This window comes from Myotis yumanensis, unplaced genomic scaffold (assembly GCF_028538775.1).
Source record: "Myotis yumanensis isolate MYYU_CA2020_CCGP unplaced genomic scaffold, mMyoYum1.0.hap1 SCAF_9, whole genome shotgun sequence".
NCBI lineage: Eukaryota > Metazoa > Chordata > Mammalia > Chiroptera > Vespertilionidae > Myotis > Myotis yumanensis.
In genome coordinates this window covers 16,374,506-16,389,843 of record NW_027223760.1, presented here as the reverse complement: position 1 = coordinate 16,389,843, position 15,338 = coordinate 16,374,506, and the positions used below count along the sequence as shown (strand labels likewise).

The 15,338-nt window shown below is 43.8% G+C and overlaps 1 protein-coding gene across 3 annotated transcripts in view; it reads right to left on the bottom strand.

Moving 5' to 3' along the window:
- CPED1 (cadherin like and PC-esterase domain containing 1) overlaps positions 1–15,338 on the bottom strand; it is a 280,292-nt gene that overhangs the window by 235,928 nt on the left and 29,026 nt on the right. The gene's annotated exons all lie outside the window — the stretch shown is intronic.

The window sequence follows — 15,338 nt, the reverse complement described above, 5'->3', positions numbered from 1 at the left end:
AGCTAGTTCCCATCATACTCACTATTTTTTCCCTAAAAGAGGCAAATGGTGCTTGAATATTTGAAGGAAAGACTATGCTGTTTTATTAGTGTATTTGTAGGGTTTATTGTTTCAATTGTCAATTCATTTCATTGTGTACCTGCTGGCTATACGCATGGCACTGTCCTATGCAGAACAGCATGTAAATAGACCAATAAAACACTGCCTGATTTATAACTATATAACATTGAAGGGCAAATGAGATGAAAATGCAAAAATTATTAAAAATGTAGCATAAGCATACTTTGGAACCCAGTGATGTATAAACAATGAGTGATGAGCCCTCAGATAACTTGTTTACTAATTCTAATTTGGGGGGAATATATATATATATATTAATTTGGATTTTAAGAGATGGCAGAAAAGAGGTGGTTCAAGGAGACAAAAATCTCAATAACATTGCAAAATATGTTATCAGGCAAAGGTGAGCAGGCCAATCTCATGAATTCTCCTACCTGCCCACATGTTAATATCACCTGGGAAGTTGTGTGTGTGTGTGTGTTTTTAATTACAGTTTCCATTCAACAACACGTTGTGTTAGTTTCAGGTGTACAGCATAGTGGTTAGACAATCCTATACTTTACCAAGTGTTCCCCCTGACATTTCTAGTACCCACCTGGCACCACACATAGTTCTTACCATATTATTGACGATATTCTCTATGCTGTAATTTACATCCCTATGACTATTTTGTAACTACCAGTGTGTCCTTCTTAATCCCTTCACCTGGAAAGTTTTTTAAAAATACTAGTAGCCCTGTGCACGAATCCGTGTGCGAGTAGCTCGCTGCTGCTTGCCTCAGCTGGCCACCCTGCCCACCACCACTGGTAGCTCTCTGCCGCTCGTAGCTCGCTGCCCCGCCCTCCTGTAGCTCTCCACTACTTGTAGATCGGTCATGATGTTATAGCATCCCGGCTAATTTGCATATTCCTCTATTATTATATTAGATAGTGATGCCCAGGCCCATCCCCTTCCTGAAAGCACTTCTACACTTTTCGAAATAGGGCCTGAGCATCGGCTTCTCTGATTTTTAAGTTTTCCCTGGATGATTCGAGAGAGAGGACAGGCCTGATAACCATGCTACAGCAGGGATGGGGAGGGGCTGACCCCGCTGCACGGGAAGCTTTGGATGCAGGGCTAGGAGAAGTGGGTGCTGTGTAGGAGGAAATGGGATGTCACTGAAGACTTCTGCACAGGGCAGCGAAGTGAACGGGGCTGTGCTGTGCAAGCACTTGGCAGTGTGGTGGGGCTGCCCTATGGCAGGCAGAGGCCAGCAGCGGGGAGGGTAGTGGATAGGCACTGTGGTGGCCCTGGACAGGCACAGTAACTGCAAGGAATGTGGAGCCATGGCTGACGGCAAGCACACACTTTATGGAGCGTGGTGCCTGCCGTGTGCTGTGGCTGAAGGAGAGAGAGGACCCACCTAGGAGCTTTAGAGCTGGAGGGAATGCAGTGCTAACAGAGCATGGTGGACAAGAACCACAGATAACTAAGACGATAGTTCAGTTGTATACAGGTTGAGGTAGGGACACACAAATCAGAATTATCTGACAGGTCCCTGGAAAATCTGGACTCTCAAAATTCTGCCTGGAGGAGACAGATTAGGAGGAGGCTTTGTTGAAAGGTTATATCCCCCGAGGAGATCATTGATAATGCAGAGGAGAAAAATGTCGAGATGGAGTATCAAGAGAAGGTGCAAACAGATGACCAGGGATAAACATCTTGGAGAAGGCCCATACATGGAGGAAGAACATGGAAAAGGAGGGGTCAGCAAGGTGCCAGAAGAGGAGGCAGCGCTATGAAGGAAACTGAAAGAGAAAACAATTTGCAAGAAAATTCTAGACCCTGCAGCACCCACTCTGTGTCAGGGCAGGCGTTTAATTCAGGCTGATTCATACGTCTCACCAAGTTTGAGGAACATTGCCAAAGAAAGATAAAGAAAACTGAGGGATTTCCACAGTGAATTCACATTAAACCTCAATTTATAGCTTTACAATTTTTTTTCTATTATTTGAGAAATACTGATATTCTACTTGTGCTCAAATCTGCTCTTGTACCAAAAAAAAAAAAAAAAAAATGCAGTCATAAATACAGTGACTTAATTTTGTAACAAAAAGGAGTTTCTTGGTAAACTTTGAAAGGATACTTTGGGGAGGAGGAATATGAGAGGGGTGAAAGTCAAATTACTGAAGGTTAATTGGAGAGACATTGCTAAGGAAAAAATACCTACTTTTCCATAAGTCGTTGCTTCCCAAACTGAATGAAGAGACTCCCTAAGGAAGAAGCAACTTAGAATGAAGAGAATATTCCCAGGGAAGTACTGTTTCACTGGGAAAGTGAAATCTGAAAAGGAAGTGATTCCGGAGGTTTCAACAATAGTTTTAACATGAAGGGTGGAAAGTAAAAGTGGTACAAAAATTAAGAGGCAGCCCTGAAATATGGTAAAATGCCCCTAAGCTCCTCCCAAATTGGGGATATCTAAACTATTTCAAGCAGCTAATTCTGACAATACAATATCTGAATCCCCAAACTCCCCTGGAGTTAATCTGCACAGTCAATTGAAAGGTCCCATAGGAAGGAGTTCATTTTTCTTTCCTGGAGTCTTTCCTCATCTAAATATAATATGAATATTATTTGTTTTTGCAAATTAAATCTGTCATTCAAAGCACTTTTTTTAGTACTTGGCAAACCAAAAATAAATCTCTAATTTCTTTTTTTTTTTTAGTCTTTTTAATTTTAAAGCAATATGAAAAGAACAATGATCTGAAATATATTACCTAGTAAAAGTTCAATGCTGCATCCTTTTAAAACAATAAAAAGCAACAGGAAGGGCATTTAAAGAAACAGGACAGAGAAAGTATCTTCAAAGCTATATTAAGCATTTCCCAGCTTTGGAAAATTCACATTCCCAATCTGGTTTCTATGAAACTTTTAAAAAGATCAAACAATTAGAAAGAAGCTGGGCTTGAGGGAGAAATGCTAGGGATTTTAGTAAACATCTGGTTACCATTTTCAATTGTAAGAAGTAACCCACTTAAGGAAGCAGTTTAGTGCCTTTGGAGTAAAAAAATGAGACACTGGCTTTTTGTTCTCCTTGCACAGTGGTGGGTAGAGGAAACATCAGAACCGGGAGGTCACTTGAAACTCAACTTTTATAAATAAAAAAGTTTTTTCAAAAGCTAAAGTAAGCTGAACTCAGGTCCCTGTAGCATAAACAACTCAACTGAGTTAAGGTTAAATAAACATTCCTTGAGCTCGAGTGTGCCAATTAAAGAACACATTCTACTTGGTCATAAATACACCAGTAATTCTATAAGCATTCAGGAAAACAGCAATAAACCTGAACACACAATTACCATGTGCCATAGCATAATAACAGGGAATGGTGCAGACTTATAAGTTTATTTGATTCAACTCCCCCCCCTTTACCCCCCAGTATGATTAACTAAAGGCACGGAAGCACTTCTGATACCATCCATTGCCTCTTATTCGCATAATAAAAAGCGTATGTCAGATGTGTCCTAGGTGAAATACCGACCAGGCAAAGCACACTGTGCTTTTTAAACGTGACCTTTACTCTTCTGTCTTCCTGGTAAACACAGCACATTAAACTCAGGAAAGCAGCAGGGGTGCTGGTGTGGGGCTGGAGGGGGCAAGGAATGAGCAGGGAAGTTCACTGGACTCTAACATTTTTAAAGTATCAGTAGAAGCATCTGCTATGAACGTGCACTGCTAGCCAAAAGGGACCGCTGCCAGTTTTGCCTCCGGATCCACTTTTCTCCACTCCTTTGCAAGCCACGCCTCTCTGCTGCCCACAGGACACAAGACTAAAAGCAAAGCCTGAAGAAAAGAAATCGCTGGGAGGATGGAGGTGGAAAATCTCGCCTTGCTTCTGTGTATGTGAATGTGATCGCCCATCACAGAACTGCGAATCTGAAGAAAGACTTTGGTGGTTGGTTGACATTCTCCTGAGTGATAAAACCACTCTCTCCGCGGCTTTCCTAACTCCTTTTGTTCCAACAAAACTTCCTACTTGTTGAGATGGGCTCTGTTCCATCGCTGGATAACTCTAATTGATGCAGTGTTCATCCTTCCATTGGTCCCGGTTACACCTTCTAGAGTTCCTACAAATGAATCTTGTACTTGAGTGTCCCATTAAACAGTGGGAATACAAAAATATTGGTCCGACTACTCGCAGGGACTCCCAGAAACGTTCTTTTCAACTGGAACAATCGATTTCCTCGTGCCCATTGCCATTCTGATTTCTGCTACACCTGTAGAAATATGCCCTCTTCAAGGATACATAAATAATCCTGAACCAATGGTAACACACACTGAGTGGCCAGATCATTATGACCAGCCCATCAGTACTTCATTGGGCCACATTTTGCCTTCAATACTGCAGCGATTCTTCTTGGCATTGACTCCACGAGATGTTGAAAGGTGATGCGAGGAATCTGACACCATGCCTGATGAACAGCACTGTCCAGTTCTGTGAGATTTGATGGTTGTGGAACCAGCTGCCTGATAGCTCTTTTAACTTCATTCCACAAATGCTCAATTGGATTGAGATCTGGTGATTGTGGGGGCCACCTAAGCAAGGTAAAGTCTCCCTCATGTTTTTGAAACCACTCCTGCACAATACGAGCACCGTGGCATGGTGCATTGTCTTGTTGGAAGAAGCCATCTCCACTGGGATACACCATCAACATGATAGGATGAACTTGATCAGCAATGATATTTAAGTATGTTGTGCTATTCAGACATTTATAATGGTCTGGCCCTCTAGCAACTTCAGCGCAAAATTATAGCTAATTTGCCTACAAACGTCAGGTGGTCATAATAATCTGGCCACTCAGTGTATATTGTGTCAGAGTCTCTTGAACTACATATTACTTAGATGCTATCCTTGGAGCAAGTTTAAAACTTTTGAAAAACATTTATTCTCTCTTAGGCCACTATTTCATTCTACAAACGAAAACAATGGCTTGCTAAATTGTACCTGGATGATATGAAAGACAACACTAGTAATTTGATGGTGCCCCTGTCTTTTTCTTTAGAGCAGTGGTTCTCAACCTTCTGTCCCTTTAAATACAGTGCCTCATGTTAAGACCCAACCATAAAATTATTTTCGTTGCTACTTCATAACTGTAATGTTGCTACTGTTATGAATCGTAATATAAATATCTGATATGCAGGATGGTCTTAGGCGATCCCTGTGAAAGGGTCGTTCGACCACCAAAGGGGTCGTGACCCACAAGTTGAGAACCGCTGCTTTAGAGAATTATATATACCGTAGTTATAAAAATCCTGCATCATATGATATATTTTCCAAAGCAAGGGACTGGGAGAGCATAAAAGTGAGTATGTTACACTTTGCTAAGAAAAGAACTGGAGGCTCAGTGTAGAGGCCACAAGAAAACTGAAATGGCATGACAGGGGGTTGGCCCTTCATACTTCCCATGCTCTCACGCAGCAGCAGCTGTCTGTGTGCTTTCACATGTCTTTTACCGGGGAGCGTTGTAGGTAACACTATGTATTCCACTGTTTTATGGGCCATTAAACCTTTAGCGAGTCCACTGTCACCTCTAAGCAAAACACCCACAAGTCTTCATATCCTTCCCTGGCCCGTTCACTCCAGGTTCTGCTACATACATCCATGTGAAAAGCTCACAGCACCAGTGACTGAATTAAGTATACACTCATCCACCTCCCCCAGAACCCACAGGCTGAGTGACACTGGTGAACGATAGGGGGCTCTTAAACGCAAACGAAGAGAGGAACTATGAAAAGTGGACCCAGCATTTAAAAGCCTCCGAGTCTAGACTCATGGCTGTACAAAGCATCAGCCCTATCTACATACCACTGCATTGGTGGCTGCATTATTTTCATTATAAGAGCAGATCTGAGCATATCAGTGTTCCTCTGAAGTTAGATAAAAACTAAAGGTGTATCAATGAAGCTTTAATGTGGATTCTCTCGGTCCATTCACTGTTTAAAGGGCCCAAACATTGGTGCACCATTTGATCTCCATGGATTTATGGATTCGGTACATATTTATTGTGTGGCCCTTTTAAGTGATAAGCAGAACAGACAGGATCCCTGACCGCAAGATTTTTTGGGAGTGGGGTGTCTTTTTCCTACAAGGAATGATCCAGGATACTGTGTGTTAGAATTTCAGGATGTTTACCACCCAGACCTTTCCATGAGAATATCTAAGAACCTTGTGTGCATGTATGCATGGTCCCTGGCCACAGACAATGGGGCGGTGAGAGCCTGGGGGTGGGGGGGCAGGGGCAGGTGGGGGACAGGGGCGGGGTGGAGGGGGTCCATGGGGGAAAAGGGGGACATATGTAATACTTTCAACAATAAAGAATTATTTTTTTAAACAAGAATATCTAAGTTGAGACAAAGTGCCTTGAAAACACCTAAAGTATTCATTTATCCCAAAATATTCAGCAGCAGCAGCAATCTCTTTTCTGTAACTTGTTTGTAACAGTAGTAACAGGATCATTTTCCATGTTTGGAGTGCCTACAGTTTCCACTCACTGAACAATCCGAAACAACCAATTTGCTGAGGAGAAAACCAAGGCTTTGAGAGAATCAGTAACTTGCCCAAGGTTATGTAACCATGAAACAGTAACACTAGGGACTCCAGCTCTGGCTCCGTCTTACTCTAAAGCTTATTCTTTTTAATTACCGCAGTCTACTACTTCCCCAATAAAGCAATTGTTGTGGTTAAGCTCTTCTTACTTATGGGTGATTTAAATCTCCGCTTCCTTATGGCTTCTTTTTTAATACAAATAAACAAAAGAAAAATTTGAAACAGGCTTTTCCTTTACAAAACTTAAGATTGGTTTTTTGGTAGATGTTTCTTTTCCATATAAACTTCAGAAACGGCTTTTGGCAAATAGCCATTCTAAATAAACCTTCAAAGTTAGGCTAAATTTCCAATGATACCCGGTTGTTTTAGAAATGCTTTAAGAGTGCACGTGAAAGTAAATGGAAATACAAGAAAGTAGAAATCTATTACATTATGTACAGGAGAGAAAATAGCCTTTTTTTCTTTTTAAACATATTTTCCACAACATTAAGTCGTGATCTGTCTCTCTCGCTCTGTTATCTATTAATAGTGTTTCCACGAACATAATCTGGTAAATTATAAGTGCCCTTATTAGAAGGGGGTAAGCTGTGAAGCAACATTATTTAAAATGCCATTCTCCAAAATACAATATATCAAGTGTAATGTCAATACAAATATCAAAAAGTACTGTTTATCTCCGTCTTAACTCTAGCTCTTCTTAGATATGCCTTCACTATACCACGCTGTCGGAAGGTGGCTGTAAGAGCCAGATCTGACATCCATTCATTTTGCATGCAAATGTGGCCTTGGTCCTTGACCTGTTACGTAGCATAGGGTTGTCTACTTCGTAGCCCCTTTGAGAAAGGTGCTGTGGATATGCTACCTGGGCAGGTGAGAGATTCCCGGAAGGAACTGCAATGTTCCCTTCCTGAGGGTAAAACATATTCTTTCCCTGTTGCTCTAGGTACACCAAATCTCAAAGCCAAAAGTTAGCCTCAATGATAGTAGCTAACATATCCCTATCCAGTTTGAGGCCAATTTTTTTATTTTCCTTTTAGTAATTTTGTAATTATATGTTTTATTTTACCATCAAATCCTTTTGAAATGAGGTTTGGTGTAAGTTAAAATTACTAAACTATCTCAACCCCAGACTTTAATCATCAGCTTGGTAAGGGGTCAAATGACATAGAATTAGTCGAGACACGAGGGTCGGCACACTTTTTCCGTAAAGGGTCCAATAATAACTATTTTAGGCAGTGAGAGCCAGGCAGTCTCTGTTGCAACCGTTCAAGCCCGCCATTCCAGAACAAAGGCGACAAAGCCAGGACAAAATACATGAGTGCCTGTGTTCCAGCGAACTTTGTTACAAAAACAGGCACTGGGCTGGATCTGGCCTGTGGTCCATCAATTGCCAACCCCTGGCAAGAAAATCAATATGGCCTTTCACTTTTTGTATTTCTTCAGAAAACATTCCATACACAACCCCAACATTACAAAAACAAGAGCAATTTCACACCATCAGAGTGACTCCGATTCTGTAGCTTCCATAGCAGGTTGACACTGGCTTGTCAGGTGAACTATATAATATTTTCAATTTACTAAAGTGCAAGATGCATTCAGAAGTGGACAGAAAAGTGCTAAATATGCACTATCCTTTAATTTCCCGTTTTAACATATGCACATAAATAATTCTATCCGATGACAAAATCTACTGAGTCAGTCTCTTGGACCCATACTACTTGGATGTTGCCATGGAAAAAGTTCAGAGCTGTTGGAAGGCATTTATTCTCTCTCAGACCACTATACTATTCCATGTACTAAAGCACTGGTTTACTAAATGCTACTTAGATACCAAGAAAGGGAATAGCTGGTTGGTGCTTCTATCTTTTCCTTAGAGAATTATATGTTCTTAGAAATGTGGACATAAGATATACTTTTCCAAAGCAAGGGATTGACAGACCATAAAAGTATATGTTTTGCATTCTAAGTTTTGCTGGCCTAAACCTAAAGACAAGTGTCTTCTTACTGTTGTCAAAACCAGCTTACAGCTGAAATGCTTGTAAATACTTACAGAGTTTAATCTTAAGGGGTGCAATGGCATTATAGCAAACTGACTTTTGCATCATTTTACTTCCAAAATTCACTCTAAAAATTGTTACTCCTTGAGCCAGATCCCTTAGGACAGTGTTCCCCAAACTCGGCTACATGTCAGTATTATTTGTTTCCATTTTTTAACATATACATTTCTGGGCCCCACTCCCAGACTATTGAATGAGAAAAATATTGGCTGAGTTTTACTGTGTCTCTTCTCAGAACTCTGATGGGGGTGGACAAAGTGATTAAATTCTCGGCACATCCTATTGTGAAGTAAATATGTTATGAAGTAACAGATAAGAGAACTAGGGCTCGGAGCACTTGAGTTGCTTAAGGTCATGTAGTCTCACAATCCCGGAATCCTTCTGGATAGAGCCACCAACTTCTGTTATATCACTAGAATGGAATTAACCGTATTAGAACCCAAGACTCCCTTTCTATTCAATAAATGTGTAATAAATAAGTATTAGGACGATTAAATAAAATATAAAGCCCAAATGTCACTCCACAAAAACAGATTATATTTAACTAGAGGCCCGGTGCACGAAATTCGTGCACTGCGGGGGGGTGGGGGGGATGTCCTTCAGCCCAGCCTGCACCCTCTCTAATCTGGGACCCCTCAAGGGATGTCCGACTGCCCGTTTAGGCCTGATGCTAAACTGGCAGTCAGACATCCCTCTCATAATCAAGGTCTGCTGGCTCCCAAACATTCACCTGCCTGTTTGCCTGATTGCCCCAAACCGCTTCTACCTGCCAGCCTGATCACCCCCTAACCACTCCCCTGCCAGCCTGATTGACGCCTAACTGCTCTTCTGACGGCCCAATTGCCCTCCACTGCCCTCCCCTGCTGGCCCAGTCGCCCCCAACTGCTCTCCCCTGCCGGCCTGATTGCCCACAACTGCCTTCCCCTGCCGGCCATCTTGTGGCTGTGGGCGCCTCCATCTTTGAGGGCGGGGCAGTCTATTAGCATATTCCCTCCTTATTGGCTGTGGGTGCCACCATCTTTGTGATGGTGTGAGGGTCAATTAGCATATTCCCTCTTTATTAGATAGGATAGTGGTGTGTCGCCTGCTTGGCCTAGGACCCCCCCTTATTTTTTTCTAATTTTTATGCATTTCTTGTCTTAAAAGTTTAGAAGGAAAAAAAAGTGCCCCCAAACTGGAAAGAGGCCACATGGGCTTCAAAGAATGACACAGAGAGAGTTCAGCAGAAGTGACTTGGGGTTCTCAGGAGAGGAGAGGAGAGGAAAGCAATGGATACGTAGAACAGGGAAAATGCATTTTGTATTTAATTTCCTATGACAAGAATGTATTTTATAAATGTGTCAGTTCTGCTCAGAGGGAAGGAGGGAGAGGGGATGGGGAGAGATTAACTGAAGAACTTATATGCATATACACATAACCCATGGACACAGTGAAGGCCTGGGGTGGGCCAGGAGCCAGGTGGAGATTAAACTCCTTAAGATTAAACTCTGTAAGTATTTACAAGCATTTCATCTGTAAGCTGGTTTTGACAACAGTAAGAAGACACTTGTCTTTAGGTTTAGGCCAGCAAAACTTAGAATGCAAAACATATACTTTTATGGTCTGTCAATCCCTTGCTTTGGAAAAGTATATCTTATGTCCACATTTCAATAGTCTGGGGTGGGCCAGGAGCCACACCCTCAAAGATGGTGGTGCCCACAGCCACAAGATGGCCGGCAGGGGAAAGCAGTTGTGGGCCATCAGGCCGGCAGGGGAGATAGTCACACACAATCACCAGCTTCGCACAATCACCAACTTCACACAATTACCCCCTGAGGGGTAATGGGGGACATCTGTAATACTCTCAGCAATAAAGATAAATTTAAACACACACACACACACACACACACACAGTAGAAATCCTAAATAGATTTGCAGATATTCCACCCCATTAGCTGGCACCATGAAGCCCTCATTGTATGAATGTGAACTGCCTCTGCCCCCTCTGTGGCATGAAGACTTAAGATACATGGGTGACCTTTATCTCTCCATCTATGTACCTATAGTGACTTTTGTTTTTCTCAGCACCCTACATCTTAGCCGAGAAGCCGCTCGGTCCTCCATTTATGCTCCCCGAGTGCATGACAGAATTTCTCATCAGAGGTAGAGAATCAACGACCACTAGGGGAAAAGGCTGAATGTGGGGTAGGAAATCCTTCTGATTGTTTCAATAGAGAAAGTAAACAGGTAACAAATCCAAGAACATATGCAGCCTTGCCAGGGATAAAATAAGTCCAAGGTAAAATAAATAAGTAGATTAATTAATTAAATAATTAATTAATAATAAATGAATGTGTCAAGTCTGCACCTGGGTACTTAGTAAGTTCTGTTTCTAATGTAATATTTCAAATTTCAAGTTAGCAAACAGCAGACACTGCAATGAAGTGAAAGATGGTGGGTAGGTTTCTAGATCATTCTGAGTTTCTTCCACTTCCTCTGGGCTGCTCCACATGAGAAGATTACGTTTAAAAGCGCCAACATAGCCTCAGACTTGCTGTTGCTGCACATGTAGCAAAATAAGCATGAGGTGAATATGTGAAACTAAAGCAAAACAAATTTTGCAAGACTCGAGTGTCTAGAAAACGTTTTTTGTAGTAAGTGCTTCAGTGCAAACATAATCTGTAAATTAAACTTGTAGCCATGGCAAGTGAGCTGCAATAGCAAAGTGGGGTTTTTTTTATATGTTAGGTAATCGAGGAAATGTCAGCTTATAGTCATAGAGCTTTTTTATTTCGGGTATTCAATGCATAGTGTGCTCAGAGAGAACTACAAAATCAAATGAAAAACAAAAAAAAATCAATTTTCCATACTCCTGCAATTGCTACCCTTTCTTGAGGCCTATCCAGAAACAATATCTTACTGTACAAAGTAAAAGAACAGCCGTAGCCAGTTTGGCTCAGTGGATAGAGTGTCGGCCTGTGGGCTAAAGGGTCCCGGGTTTGATTCTGGCTGGGGGCACAGGCCTGGGTTACAGGCTTGATGCCCCCAGTGGGGGGCATGCAGGAGGCAGCCAATCAATGATTCTGTCATCATGGATGTTTCTATCTCTCTATCTCTCTTCCTTCCTCTCTGAAATCAGTAAAAAAAATATATTGAAAAAAAAAAAAGTAAAAGAATACCTAGAAAGAGTTAGCAGATGGATATGTTAAAACTGAGGGAATGTGGGGAAGAGCAGTCAAGCCAGCATTTACGCTGACAAACCCCAGGGCCACCCTTGAGTCATCTTGTGCTGCTTGCTGGGCCCCCTCGGCCCCGGGGGCTGCCAGAGTCTATTGCCTTCGGCTGTGTTTGCACTTTCGGGATACGTATCTGGAAGCTGCAAAGTAATCCTCCTTTTTCTTGTAAAACTGACCCAAGGACATCAAGGGAGAGAGGAGACATATTCCCGCTGTTATGCAACTGGAGAAAACTGAACCTTGAAATGGAATGAAAGTTGAAATAAGCCATGTTGTGCCCATACCCAGCCAGTCACAGCATGGAGGAGGCAGAGGGACAGGGATTGCGGACTGCAGTGGTGTGTGACCGGGGCCAAGCTCTGCATCACTCAGTACAGCTCACCAGCTACGCAGGCGATGGTCACACAATCACCAGCTTCGCTGATGGGCTAAACTGTTTTGTGGGATGGGAGGAAGAATAAATATTTGATTGATTGATTGATTGATTGATTTGGGGGAGAGGGGTGTCTGGTTTGTGTTTTAGGGGAGGATCTAGAAGTTCCCATGTAGGGTCTCATATGTTTCTGGGTTTCTGAAAGCCTGTTTAGGGTTATCTGATGACTTCGGAATGAAGGTGTGTGGTATTTTGGGGTGATCTGGCATGCTTTTCAGATTCTGAATGTTAGTGTTGGGGACCTAACAGACCTAGGTGGGTGTCTGAACACTTTTCTGGTGCCTGAAAGCATGCTGGGGGTTTCTTATGGCACCTGCGTGGGTGTCTGGCATGTGTTTGGGATTCCTGGGGGTTGGGTGTCTGGTGACATGTGTTTGGGATACCTGGGGGTACCTACGTTGAGATGTGTGGGACCACCTGAGACATACAGAAGTACTTTTTTTCCAGACTTTTAGTCAATTCTGCCTGTAGCCAACAGTGCCCCTTCTTCATAGGTGACAAATCTCTTCTCTTCATTTCCTGTATCCTCCACTCTCCAACTTCTTGCCCCCAACTCGCCTTCAAGGCCACCAAGGTCCCCAGGCGCCCGCTGACCACACATCCCCCTGCACCCGTTTCCCCAAAATATCTCCCAGCCCACTGTCCTCCCCACACAGAACCCAGCCCTGATGACCACCCAAGCTGACTCCTGCCCCACTGACCCACCCTGAAGTGAAATTCAAGGGGCTTCTCCTCGAGGCCCCGCCCCTCCCAGGACCACACCCTCTAACCCGCCCTGGAGAATCCTATATAATAAAGAGCTAATATGTAAATGGTCGTCACACCCTCACGCCCTTGCGTTCTCGCCTTCTTGCCTGAACTGCTCAGACATTCAACACTGGGGAGAGAGAAATGGGGACCAGCCAGGCACAAATGAGCTCCTGAGAGAGGAATGGGGCCCAGCCAGGCTACGGCCTGGGAGAGAGACAAGCCCCCCGCCCCACAGTCTAAGACACCAGCCGCTGGGGCTGCGGCCCGGGAGAGGGACAAACCACCTGCCCCTCAGTCCCAGGCGCCAGCAGCTATGGCTGTGGCCCGGGAGAGGGACAAGCCTCCCGCTCCACAGTCCCAGGCGACTGAGGCTGCAGCCCGGGCAAAGCCACCTGCCCACAGTCCCCTGTGGCTGCAGCTGGCCCAGGTGAAGCTGGCCTGGGTCCTGGGTGCCTGTGATTGGCCCCAGGGAATCCTGGGTCCCGGCTGCGGGACGAGGCAGAGGTGGTTAGGGGCAATCAGGCCAGCAGGGGAGCAGTTAGGGGCGATCAGGCTGGTAGGGGAGCAGTTAGGGGCGATAAGACAGTCAGGCAGAGGGGTTAGGGGCAATCAGGCAGGCAGGCAGTGCGAGCGGTTAGGAGCCAGTGGTCCTGGATTGTGAGAGACAGTCGGACATCCCCTGAGGGGTCCCATATTGGAGACGTTGCAGGCTGGGCTGAGGGACCACCTCTCCCCCCCCCCCCCCCCCCCCGCACAAATTTCGTGCATTGGGCCTCTAGTGTGTTTTATATCTTTCCTTAATACCTACTCTGATAAATGGTTTTCTGACAATATCATTTATGGATGTCCTAGATTGGTCCTTCCTATTAGAACCAACCCTGTGGGGTTTGTAAAGTTTGTCTCCAGCCCTCTTTGATATGCCAGAGCTTTCATCTTCCCTGTTTTCCTCCTTTGCTCCAGAAGCCGAGAGCTCTAGGTTTGCATCCTATCCCCAGCGGGCCAGGGATCAAATGACATCCCTATCCTCAGGGCCCACACTTTTAATACCTTTCTTTTCATCCAAGTGGATTTTTTTTTTTGGGGGGGGGGGGCGAGTTTAATCCTCACCCAAGGAGCAAGGATATTTTTTTCTATTGTTTTTTAGAGAGAGTGGAAGGGCGGGGGGAGGAAGAGAGAATGAGAGACAGAAACATTGAGAGAGAAGCATCCATTTGTTGCCTCCCGGCTGCTGCCCTACCGGCCCAGGATTGAACTTGCAACCAAGGTACATGCCCTTGGCCTGAGAATCAAGCCCACACTCCTTCAGTCAGCTGGATGATGCTCTAACCACTGAGCAACTGGCCAGGACCAAAGTAGATTTTTTTTTCCTCTAACCCCTGGGAGCTTTGCTAGCTAAGTAGCTTACAACTTTACAGCCAACGTGGTAAAAGGTGAACGTGGTCAAGTGTGATCTTCCATTCACTAGCATAAACCCAGCACTTTAAAGAGTATGAGGCATCTACTGCAGAAGTGCTATGACGACGGCATGACAGTTGAAACTTGAAGGAGAAATAAATATTATTTTGGCACCGGGATCTGCATATTCTCTCCCAAAGAAAACCACTGCCAAGTTCAGCGGTCGATTCAAATGGCTTTTCTTCCTTCTTTTATAAAGAAAAAAATCTGATTTGCTCCTGCGAATGAGCACTCCACATCCTTGTGGATTTAATAATGACAGAGTCAAGCAGGATACTGGGCCAAAAGAGAGACGGGGGCAACGGAGAGGTGAAGAGGAGGAGCCCAGAAGTGACGGATGAAACACGGGCCTTCAAATCCCACCCTTCCCTCAACCCAGGTTTAAGATGCAGGATGAGTTCCTTCACCTCCTGAAACCTCAGTTTCCTCTTCTGGAAAATCAGGGAGAGGATTTAATGTGCCTTAAGCTTAGGGTACACAGAGGGTTTCCGTGAGGATGAAATGAGATCGTGGATACAGAACACAACATAGTATCTGTCACAGGTCAGTTGTCCAACAAGTGTTAGCTGTTATTCTTATTGCCTTTTTGACCCTTATCATCTATTCAGCTCTCTTTTTCAAATAAATTGCTTAAAACACTTGTCTTTTATTTTTCAGTTCAAATGAAAGAAATAAAAGTAGTTGACCAGTAATAGCATGTGTGATAAATATGCACACTTCTCTCACATTTACAGACAATCTATGAATCACGCTGAAGCTGGCTTCTGGAAACAATTCCCAGCACA